Here is a 10,454-nt window from a genome sequence, read left to right as displayed (position 1 = left end):
GGAGCTTGCAAAGAAAAGTGTCTGGACTTCTTTAAGTTGCTTGAAGACGTTTCATCTCTAACCTGAGAAGCTTCTTCAGTTCTAAGGTCAAATGGTGGAGAGTCCCAGATATAAACCTAGTGGGAGTTTCCCCCCACAGAGGGACAAAAGGACCCCCTGATGATCCTCTAATCGCATGAGCCAAGGTATGAAACTGGGTGTGGGTCACAATCAGCCAGAGTTTCGGGTGAGCTCATTGTGAAACCTGGCCCCACCTTATCATGCGAATTCCTGAGGTCAGATGGCCCAGGATGTGAGTGGGCGTTAAGGCGTCTGGGAAGGATCTCAAAACTGGATTATAGATGGCAGAGAGTTGGTGTCGTAAACCCCCGCCTCTGTTCAAAGATGGTCGCTCACAGTGGACATAGATGCTTCTTTCACTCCTCTTTCAAACCATCTGTCCTCTCTGTCCAAAATGTGAACATTGGCATCCTCAAAGAGTGACCTTTGACCTTTAGATGCAGATGGACTGCTGAGTCTTGTCCTGTGGAGGTGGCTCTTCTGTGTTGTGCCATGCGCTTGTGAAGTGGCTGTTTGGGCTCTCCAGTGTAGAGGTCTGGGCATTCCTCGCTGCACTGTACAGCATACACAGCATACACCACAATGAACTCACCCGAAACTCTGGCTGATTGGGACCCACACCCAGTTTCACACTTTGGCTCATGCGATTAGAGGATCATCAGGGGGTCCTTTTGTCCCTCTGTGGGGGGAAACTCCCACTAGGTTTATATCTGGGACTCTCCACCATTTAACCTTAGAACTGAAGAAGCTTCTCGGATGAGAGGTGAAACGTCTTCAAGTAACTTAAAGAAGTCCAGACGCTTTTCTTTGCAAGCTCCTTTGACTACGATGACCTGGATGACTGAGAACCTTCACAGACATACCAAAGAAGAAGAAGAAGAAGCTGTCTCCGGTATCGTAGCTGTGTCCAAGTTTAGGGGCCGCATCCTTCGGCGGCTGCATTTGTAGGCCGATTACGTTACAGCGACACGATGAAGGCTGTCCAAATTCCTCCGAATGTGGCTGACAGATGCGTCCTCCTTTTCCCCAGATTTGAAGGATGGGTCAGGTGTATCGTCGGCCCAACCTATCCCAGAATTCAAAGCGCGGCCCAGCCAATTCCAGTTTCCAACAATGGCGGCAGCTACTTAGTTTTAATATTACTCTTAATATTCTTTCTGGGTAACAAAATAAACTTTTAACATATTTTCAGCCAAGAATGTAGCTGCGTAAACTTCAAATATCTGCTCGGTTTATCAAGATATCACATATTTGCTAAAGCACTCCAACCTTTTAGGAGATGCCTGTTAACCACCAGATCGATAGCTAGCCGGGGTTCAAGCCTCACTAGGGCAGGCGAGAACACCGGACTCCCGGCAAATCGTTTTCAAACCCACCGCCGTCTTTCGCTCCTCAGGTTAAACATGATATATAAGTCACTTAGATAACTTCAAAATGTTATTGTTTGGCTTTTTTAGTGTTTGATTTGTTCCTGAGTAAATCAGTTTGGCTGAGATTGAAGTTATAGTTTTCACACAGCTGAATAAGCATCAAGCAGAAAACTGATTAAACAGAAGCGCAAGAATTTACTCCGGTGTCCTGTTATATTTTAGATGGCAAGGAGCAGACGGCTGAGTTTATTAAACTTCACCGAAACAATCTGCAAATTTCATTAAAAGTTTAATAAAATAACATCTTGTCTTCATTTTTAGTCACATAGCTTAAACACTTAAAGCTGTAAGCTAATGATAGTTATATAAGAGCAGATGCTGCTGGTGCAATAAGCTGTACAGTTTATGTCCAATGGATGATCTGATTAGTTGACTAATTGCAAAAATAACAGGTAACTAGTCGACTATCAAAATAATAATTTGTGGCAGCCCTAATCCAGAGCACCCCACCCATTCCCCACACCTTTGTGTGTGTGTGATGCTGCCAACATTATCACAAATGTGGAAGCCAACTGCTCAGCCTCTGTGAGTGGTGGTGGTGGAGGACCCCCACCTGTTTTTCGGGCCTCCGCTTTTTTTCTGTTGGCTATAACGGGCCACATTTGAGCATACAGAGTAAGCAAATATGTACTTGTACTGTGCTCAGATAATTTCAATAAGTGCTTACAGAAAGAAAATTAATGTAGCCTCTAACTGCAATTGATTTACATGGGACAAACAGACCAAGCACTATGGCTCATAATACAATTACACCTTACCTGTTTGGACTATATTTTTATATTTCATTTTTACTTGCTGCCAGGAACGTTTGGGGCCTGTTGGGTTGCACCTGCGCTCACATCACATCACAAAATAAAATGTATAAAATAAAAAATAAAATAAAATAACGTGTTAAATGGGTGGAAATCCCTAGATCAATGTTTAAATTAACACTCACGCATTGACTCTGTCGGCTATGTTTTGCCATGCATGCTCTCTTTCTTTTGCAGCTGAGCCTGTGTTACTTTTTTTCCGCAAAATTTGCATGTTATCGGCATATGCTGCCATCAGAATTTCGGCCTCAAGCGCTGTGAAATACATTGACCGCGCCTTCTTTCCCTCCGTCTCCATGGTGACTCGCTTAATCTGTGCTCCACTGATCAGGGCTTTATGTATCCTCATGCGCGTGTTTAACTTGGGGTTAAAGCAACTCCGCGTTGATTGAACTACTTGTTATCAGCCTTTCTGAAACCGAATATTCCGAGTTGGACAGTTCGGGGTTACTCAACCCTGAGTATCGTTTTTCACTCTGAGTTTTCTAAACCGGCTTCCTGAAATAGGGCCCTGCACCTGAAAAACATCCTAACATGCACAGGTAAAATAGTACTCCACACATAATTTCCCCTCTTATAAGACGCTTCAAACCCAGAACTCTCTCGTTTTAAGCCAGCAGTCCTGTTAGTGTTTAACTCAAACCACCATTCTGTCTTTTATTATTATTGTTGTTTTAAACTCTTTGTCTATTTTCACTACGGCTTCTCTGAAACAGTGCTCTACAGGTCACACCCTTTCTGAGAAAACAGCCTGATACTCTGCTGCATGTCCTGTTCATGAGTCAACGTCACCAGGTGAAGTTTGTCCCTTTGAGGAGTTATAAAGGCAGTAAAGAAACAGGATGAGCTCAGAGGTTCCCACAGCTTTCTACTGTAAGTACACCAAAGTTTTCTTCTTTTTTTCTATACAGGAAGGCACATGTGGGCTTAGCTTTGGGTCAGTTGGGGTAATTACGTTTGTTTTAGACTCCCTACAGATGCTTTAGAGCTTTTTGTTTTTTTACTAATTGCACAAGGTGAAATGTTTTAGTAATACAGTGAGGGTGAAATAAAAGAAGAAAAACCTTTCAGATTAAAGTGAGTACAATCTGCATTTAAACAGACCTGGATTAATTATGAAAACAAGGTAAAGCATAAAAATGTGGGAACAGTTAAAATGTCTGTCAGAATTATCATTTCATCTCTGTTATCTGAATTCCTGTCCTGCAATAAACAATAAGCATAAAGACCAAAGTTTAAAAAGAAAACAGTACAGTATTGTAAGGCAAGTAACCTTCTGTCATGAACTATGGGGGTTTGGCCCTGTGTTTGAGTTCTTGTGTTTTGAACTGTGTTTGTGATATTTTGAGTTTTGTGTTCTTTTAATTTCAGCAGTTATTTCTAGTTGGTTTCTTTATGTTTATATTCTCAGACCTTTGTTTTAGTTTTGGTAAGTGAATTCTGTTAATACACCCTAAAAAAAAAAAAAGTTAAAAAAAGACTGTAGAAAAACAGAAATTGTCCTGGTAATTTTCTGCCAAGACATTTTCTGTTTTTTACGGAAGTTCACAGATTTTCATGTAAATATTAAAAAGGAAAATTCAATATATTTACAGTATACTCTGTAATATATACTGTTAGATAATTATGCAGGTGGACCCAGAAAGCAGAACACACAGACACTGGGGATTTGCAGTGAATGGTGTTTATTTACAGTGACAGGGGAAACCACAAAACACAGATCTGGGCCCTGTTTCAGGAAGCCGGTTTGGAAAACTCAGAGTGAAAAACGACACTCACGGTTGAGTAACCCCGAACTGTCCAACTCGGAATATTCCGTTTCAGAAAGGCTGATAACAATTAGTTCAGTCAACGCGGAGTTGCTTTAACCCCAAGTGAAGCGCGCGGACGAGGATACATAAAGCCCTGATAAGCGGAGCACAGATTAAGCGAGTCACCATGGAGACGGAGGGAAAGAAGGCGCGGTCAATGTATCTTACAGCGCTTGAGGCCGAAATTCTGATGGCAGCATATGCCGATAACATGCAAATTCCGCGGAAAAAAGTAACACAGCCACAGCTGCAAAAGAAAGAGAGCATGCATGGCAAAACAAAGCCGACAGAGTCAATGCGTGAGTGTTAATTTAAACATTGATCTAGGGATTTCCACCCATTTAACACGTTATTTTATCATATGTTATTTTATTTGTTATTTTATACATTTTATTTTGTGACGTGATGTGAACGCAGGTGCAACCCAACAGGCCCCAAACGTGCCTGGCAGCAAGTAAAAATGAAATATAAAAATATAGTCCAAACAGGTAAGGTGTAATTGTATTATGAGCCATAGTGCTTGGTCTGTTTGTCCCATGTAAATCAATTGCAGTTAGAGGCTACATTAATTTTCTTTCTGTAAGCACTTATTGAAATTATCTGAGCACATTACAAGTACATATTTGCTTACTCTGTATGCTCAAATGTGACCCCGTTATAGCCAACAGAAAAAAAGCGGAGGCCTGAAAAACAGGTGGGGGTCCTCCACCACCACCACTCACAGAGGCTGAGCAGTTGGCCCTCAGCCAAAACAGTGGGCGCCCTGTGGCCGAAGGCATCTCTGCGGGGACATCCTCTGAGTCAATAACCCCGCAAGACACAAGTGCCTACATAAGGGGTAAATTCAAAATAATACATGATGTGCATACATCCTTTCTTCACAGTCACCTTCGCAGTGCTGCTCATTCATCTGATAAACTCTTTACCATAATGGATTATTTTGTAGTGAAGTTATTTTCCGACTGATTTTGCCTTCCCTCAGTCTTGGTTGTCTTTGAGAGCATAATGACAATGAAGTGTAAGGTGATTGGTATGTTTGTTAATTGCCATTTGGTCCCTTGTAAGTTATAAGTGACCTGTATAAACCTCATATTCTATCAGTTGATGGTGGTGGTGTACTGCATCTGGTGCAGCCTCCTGTTGAGCCAGACCAACATGCAGTTGTGAGTAATACTCCACAGATTATATGAGTGTACAGTAGAACAGCAATGTTGTTTATTTCTTTACTGCAGGAAAATAATGAAGAAACATTGACAGCTGTTACAGAGGAGGAAGCAACAGAGACACTTTATGAGGTTTACATCTTTTAATACTTTGTGTACAGGAAATACAGGCGACCAATAAAGCCAGTTGAACAAAAAATCTGTTTATTGTTCTTTCAACATGTTGAGGTGATGGGTCAAAAGAAATGATTGTAACATATGGTGTCTCTGACTGCTCTTCCATCTTGTATGTCCGTGGGAGGGTCAGGATGTTCATGGTTTGGATCACTGCTGATGTTTGGTTCAGAAGGACAGTGTTCTCCTCTAATTGTGGCAATGTTGTGAAGAATCACACATGCCACAATAATGTCACATGCCCTTTCTGGGGTGACCCTGAGTCTTTGCAGGCACTGGAACCGGGCCTTAAGCATTCCGATAGTCATTTCAATTCTGGCTCTTGTCCTGCAATTAGCCAGATTATATCGCTGCTGTGGGCCCGGTTCAGGGTCAGGGTAAGGGGTAAGCAAATAGGGTAAACATGGATACCCCCTATCACCAAGCAAGTAGCCAGTGAACTCTCCTAAGACAGAAGGATACACTTCAGTTCAAATGTCCCTGAAGCAATTGGTCTTTATATATTTTACAGTATTCTCAACTCACCATGTCCAAATTTTGTGCTCAGTGTACATTCACGGAATATTTGTGAGTCATGGACAGAGCCTGGCCACTTGGCTTCCACATTTGTGATAATGTTGGCAGCATCACATATGATCTTCACAGTGCAGAGAACACAAATTAGCATCCATTACTATAATGAAATAATTTGTTAGTTTGAAATGCTACAGGGAACTATGTACCTGTACATTAATGCTGTGGAAAGACTTCCTGTTCACATAGTCTCCTTCATTTACTGAAGGAGCAATGATTGGAATGTGAGTGCCATCTGTACAGCCAATCACGCCTGGGAACCCTGAAAATAAATGTGCAATTTAAGTAGTAGTTCAAGTATCACCACATCATAAATTAAGTTTTGGTCATCCTGATACCTGCAATTTTGTGGCATCCCTCTTTGATAAATCTTGTGGGTCTATGACCGGGGAACACCACAGACGAGTACAGGAGACGTTTCAGTGCAACTGTAACATTCCTGACTGCCCGACAGACGGTAGCCTTGGAAACGTGCTCAGCGTCACCAATATTATACAGAAAGCTCCCGTTTGCAAAAAACCGAAGTGCAATACAAATAATATGTAATGAACTGAGAGAATGTCCACGATGTGTCACATGCGTAATATATGGCCTGAGGATGTTATCCAAATAAATTATAGATTGTGCTGAGAAACGGTAACGTTCGCACAGAAAATCATCAGGTAATGATAAAATGTCCAAACGCGCTCTGATCACTCTCTCCCGGCGGAGAGCTCTGCGGAGAATTTGGGCTTCACGATCTACTGGCTCTTCAAGGAAGTGGCACGCCATGTCCGACACTTCCTACTGTCAGGTTTCCGACAAAGGGGCGGAGACAGTCAGGGTTAGTTGTAGTAAACCTGCTAGGGGGCAGGTTAGCTTCACGGCGTGTGTCGTCATAGTGACTCACTCAGGCTGCAGCTGAACTCGCTTTGTGAAACCGAAAACCCAGAGTTTTCGTTAACTCAGGGTATACTTACTCAGTTTTTCCACTAAACCGGCTTCCTGAAACAGGGCCCTGGAGGTTGAGGGGAAACTGGCGTAGCTCTCGGTCTATGGGAAGAGAACAGAACAAAGTTAAAGGGTGCACACGAAAACCGAGGGTGAAAATAAGTTAGATGGAGAGTTGGAGAGCTTACAAACCGAAATACAGACTTGGGCAGGGGGTTTCTCGTGACCAGAAACGGAGATGGGTAAACGTGTAGGCAGGTGGCTGCACAGGTGGGTGACATAAATCTCAGCTCTGATCGAGGTAAACACTCTCCAGAGACACAGGCAGGCGGTCGGGCAAAGTGGCAGGCTGGGGAAGGAAAACAGGCAAGGGAACGAATAATAAAGGTCGTGGGTCCAGAGAGCTAACATACACATTGCCACTCGTGGAAAAGACAATACTCCGACACCAGACGTAAATGTACTTAATATCCTTAACGATACATTTCTATACAATTACAACCTAACACACCATTTGCTGACAAATTCTTAAATGTAATCTTCTAAATTAACCTTTGCTTAGTGCACAGCAACATGGGTACAATTAATGTTATATATCTTTTTATTCTCCTCAACTCAAAAACTACACCAACATATAATGACAGGAGCCATCTCATCATAAAATGACCAGCTAATAAAGAGCTAATACATGAACAAAATGACTCACTTTGTCCTCATGTAAATGTGTTCACATGTATTCAAATGGCTCCAAAGTGTTTTCTTCAAACAGGACACCTGACAAACACTGAAGAAAAATTTAACAATATTTGTACATTTTATTTGCAGAATCACTGCTGTGGCTGTTGTGGTTTGCATTCATATCTGACCACTTATATACTTTACATATGCAGTCAGTTATTGCCAAAAACTCACCTTTGATTACTTACTTGCATTCACTTCATCAATGAATCAGAGTGAACATTTGTCCTAGATTAACACTATTGGGTCTTTACTTACAATATAACGGGTGTATTAGAGTAAATTATTCCTTCCTGTCTACACATCAATAGAACCATGATGTTTTCACTTTTCCCAGTTATCTACATCGCTGACTTTAGCTAATTCGCTAGCTAGCAGTCACAGCTGTGTAAAGTAGTGATGTGTCAGTCACAAACGAAATGGCTCTTTGAAGTGAACGACGCGAGACGGCTCGCGAGCCGTGGGGTTTTTTTTTTGTTTGTTTCTCTCACCCTCTCTCTCTCTCGCACTTTTTTTCCGCTTCACTCCGCACTCGAGCCTTGTGCTTTGCGCTGGGAAGAGGGGGGAGTATGGGCTCAAAATGTGGTCATAAATATTTTGTACTTGTAAAAAAGATTTGTATGTGTAAAAAAGATTTGTATGTGTAAAAAAGATTTGTGTGTGCGTAAAAAAGATTTGTGTGTGGACTTAGAAAAAAAAACCCTTCAAGTTACACTTACGGATTTTTGACCCTATTTTTCTTCCCTTCATCTGATTGGTCAATGTCATGTCAATCACAAATGTAACAATCCAATCAGAGAACAGATGGGTTTGGCTGTCGGAGGGGCGCTTTTTTTGAACTGCAGGTCTTTGAAGGGAATAAATGCCCTTTTACATGCCAACCCAGCGTTTTCCTTCATCACCACGAAGGAAAACAGTCTGTGGTCGTCCGAGTTTGGTGATTTTTGTGTCACAGGTCTACATGTTTAATACAGGGACTTCCACAGCCTTTTCAACAGCGCTGCGGACCGCGGGGTGGGGGCGGGCAGTGTTTTGGAAATGACAGTCTTCATTACAAAGCTTTCTTCGTTATGAATTAGCATACATGTTTTTATTGAACATTTGAAGAACCAGCAAAAAAACCTCTTGTAGAGGACATAAAGTCAGAGATAGAAACGACAAGGAGCAGGTGCATCTAGTACAGGTAGAGCTGCTGCAAAAACCCACAGAGCCCAGCAGCCAGCGTAACAAATTCTGGATCCTTTGCTTTTAGTTAGCAGTTAGCATTAGCAGCGTATCCTGCATCCGATGTGAAAGGACTTTTATGCTGCGCACTGTGACTCACAGCAATGGTCCCGGGTCAGCCCTGACTTTGTGTTAAACTAATCCTAAAGTAATAATGTTATTTCTAACCACTGATATACCACAACTTTTTCCTTTCAACAGCTGCTGAAAGTTAGGGGACCTAGCTGCTATCGGATATTTATATAGCGATCCTCCAGCTTCAAACGGTATCACCCTTCAAGGACCTGCAGTTCAAAAAAGCGCCCCTCTGACAGCCTAACCCATCTGTTCTCTGATTGGATTGTTACATGTGTGATTGACATGACATTGACCAATCAGATGAAGGGTAGAAAAATAGGGTCAAAAATCCGTACTTGTAACTTGCAGGGGTTTTTTTTCTAAGTCCACACACAAATCTTTTTTACACATACAAATCTTTTTTACAAGTACAAAATATTTATGACCACATTTTGAGCCCATAGGGGAGGGGCGGTAGTTACACTCTCAGTAGCAAAGGAACAGAGCGGGAGGGAGCGAAAGAGAGCCAGCAACAACTTCACATTAGAAAGGTATTGTAATCATAAACAACTATTTTCAGTTGCGGATGATAAAGGATTCAGAAAGTTTATTCATGCAGGCCCATATGACAGAGAATGTGCATGTTCTTTTTGTTTTCATATTTTAATTTATATTTAATTGTGTTGTGGTTTGCAGTGTTTTGTGTTGTTTTCACTTTAAATTTGTTTTAAAAAGGAAAAAGCTGAAAATTTAAATAGTTGGTTTTTGTATTATATGATTTATTTATTACATTTTATGTGGAGTGAATAAATAAAAGTATATTTACGGTGGCCCCTACAGACAAAACACGTACAAACTCCAAAACACATAAAAACTCAGAAGCACGTAAAAACTTAGAAGCATGTAAAAACTCCAAAACACGTACAAGACACAACAGAAGTGCTCCAGGATGCTGGGCGCAGTGTTGAGCTTTTGTTACCTAGTGGCTACACAAGCCAGGAAGTTCCAACGACCGGATTTGGTGTGTGGTAGTAACAGGTAAATGAACTTTTTTTTTTTAATTATTTGAATATATATGAGTGCTTGTGTATAAATACATAAACAATACACACATGCTTTCAGTTGTGTAATTTAAGTCATCTAGTAGCTCTGCTTTGAAGTTCAGTTAAAGCTAGAAATGTGTTTTGGAGTTTGTACGTGCTTTGTCTCTAGGGGCCACCGTAAATATTTATACATTAACATATATAAATAAAACCACTTTTTTTTACATTAGTAATTCCTTTTGTGCATAATTTTATATTATTGTTAATAATAAATTAATTAAAGCAACAGAACAACCTGAAGAGCCGGTTTGGAGCTGAAAGAGCCTTTTTAGTGTGCCGAGCCGAAAGAGCCGGTTCTCTAAAAAGAGCCGGAAATCCCACCACTAATGTAAAGACAAGAGAGAAGCAGACAGCTAACTTTAGTATTTATGAACTGGTC

The sequence above is a fragment of the Aulonocara sp. 'chitande type north' Nkhata Bay genome, linkage group LG18 (genome assembly GCF_057382095.1).
Source record: "Aulonocara sp. 'chitande type north' Nkhata Bay isolate Kocher_YH1m ecotype deep benthic linkage group LG18, A_spYH_male_GT1.1, whole genome shotgun sequence".
NCBI lineage: Eukaryota > Metazoa > Chordata > Actinopteri > Cichliformes > Cichlidae > Aulonocara > Aulonocara sp. 'chitande type north' Nkhata Bay.
The sequence above is the reverse complement of the archived record's forward strand: the minus strand, read 5'-3'. Positions refer to the sequence as shown.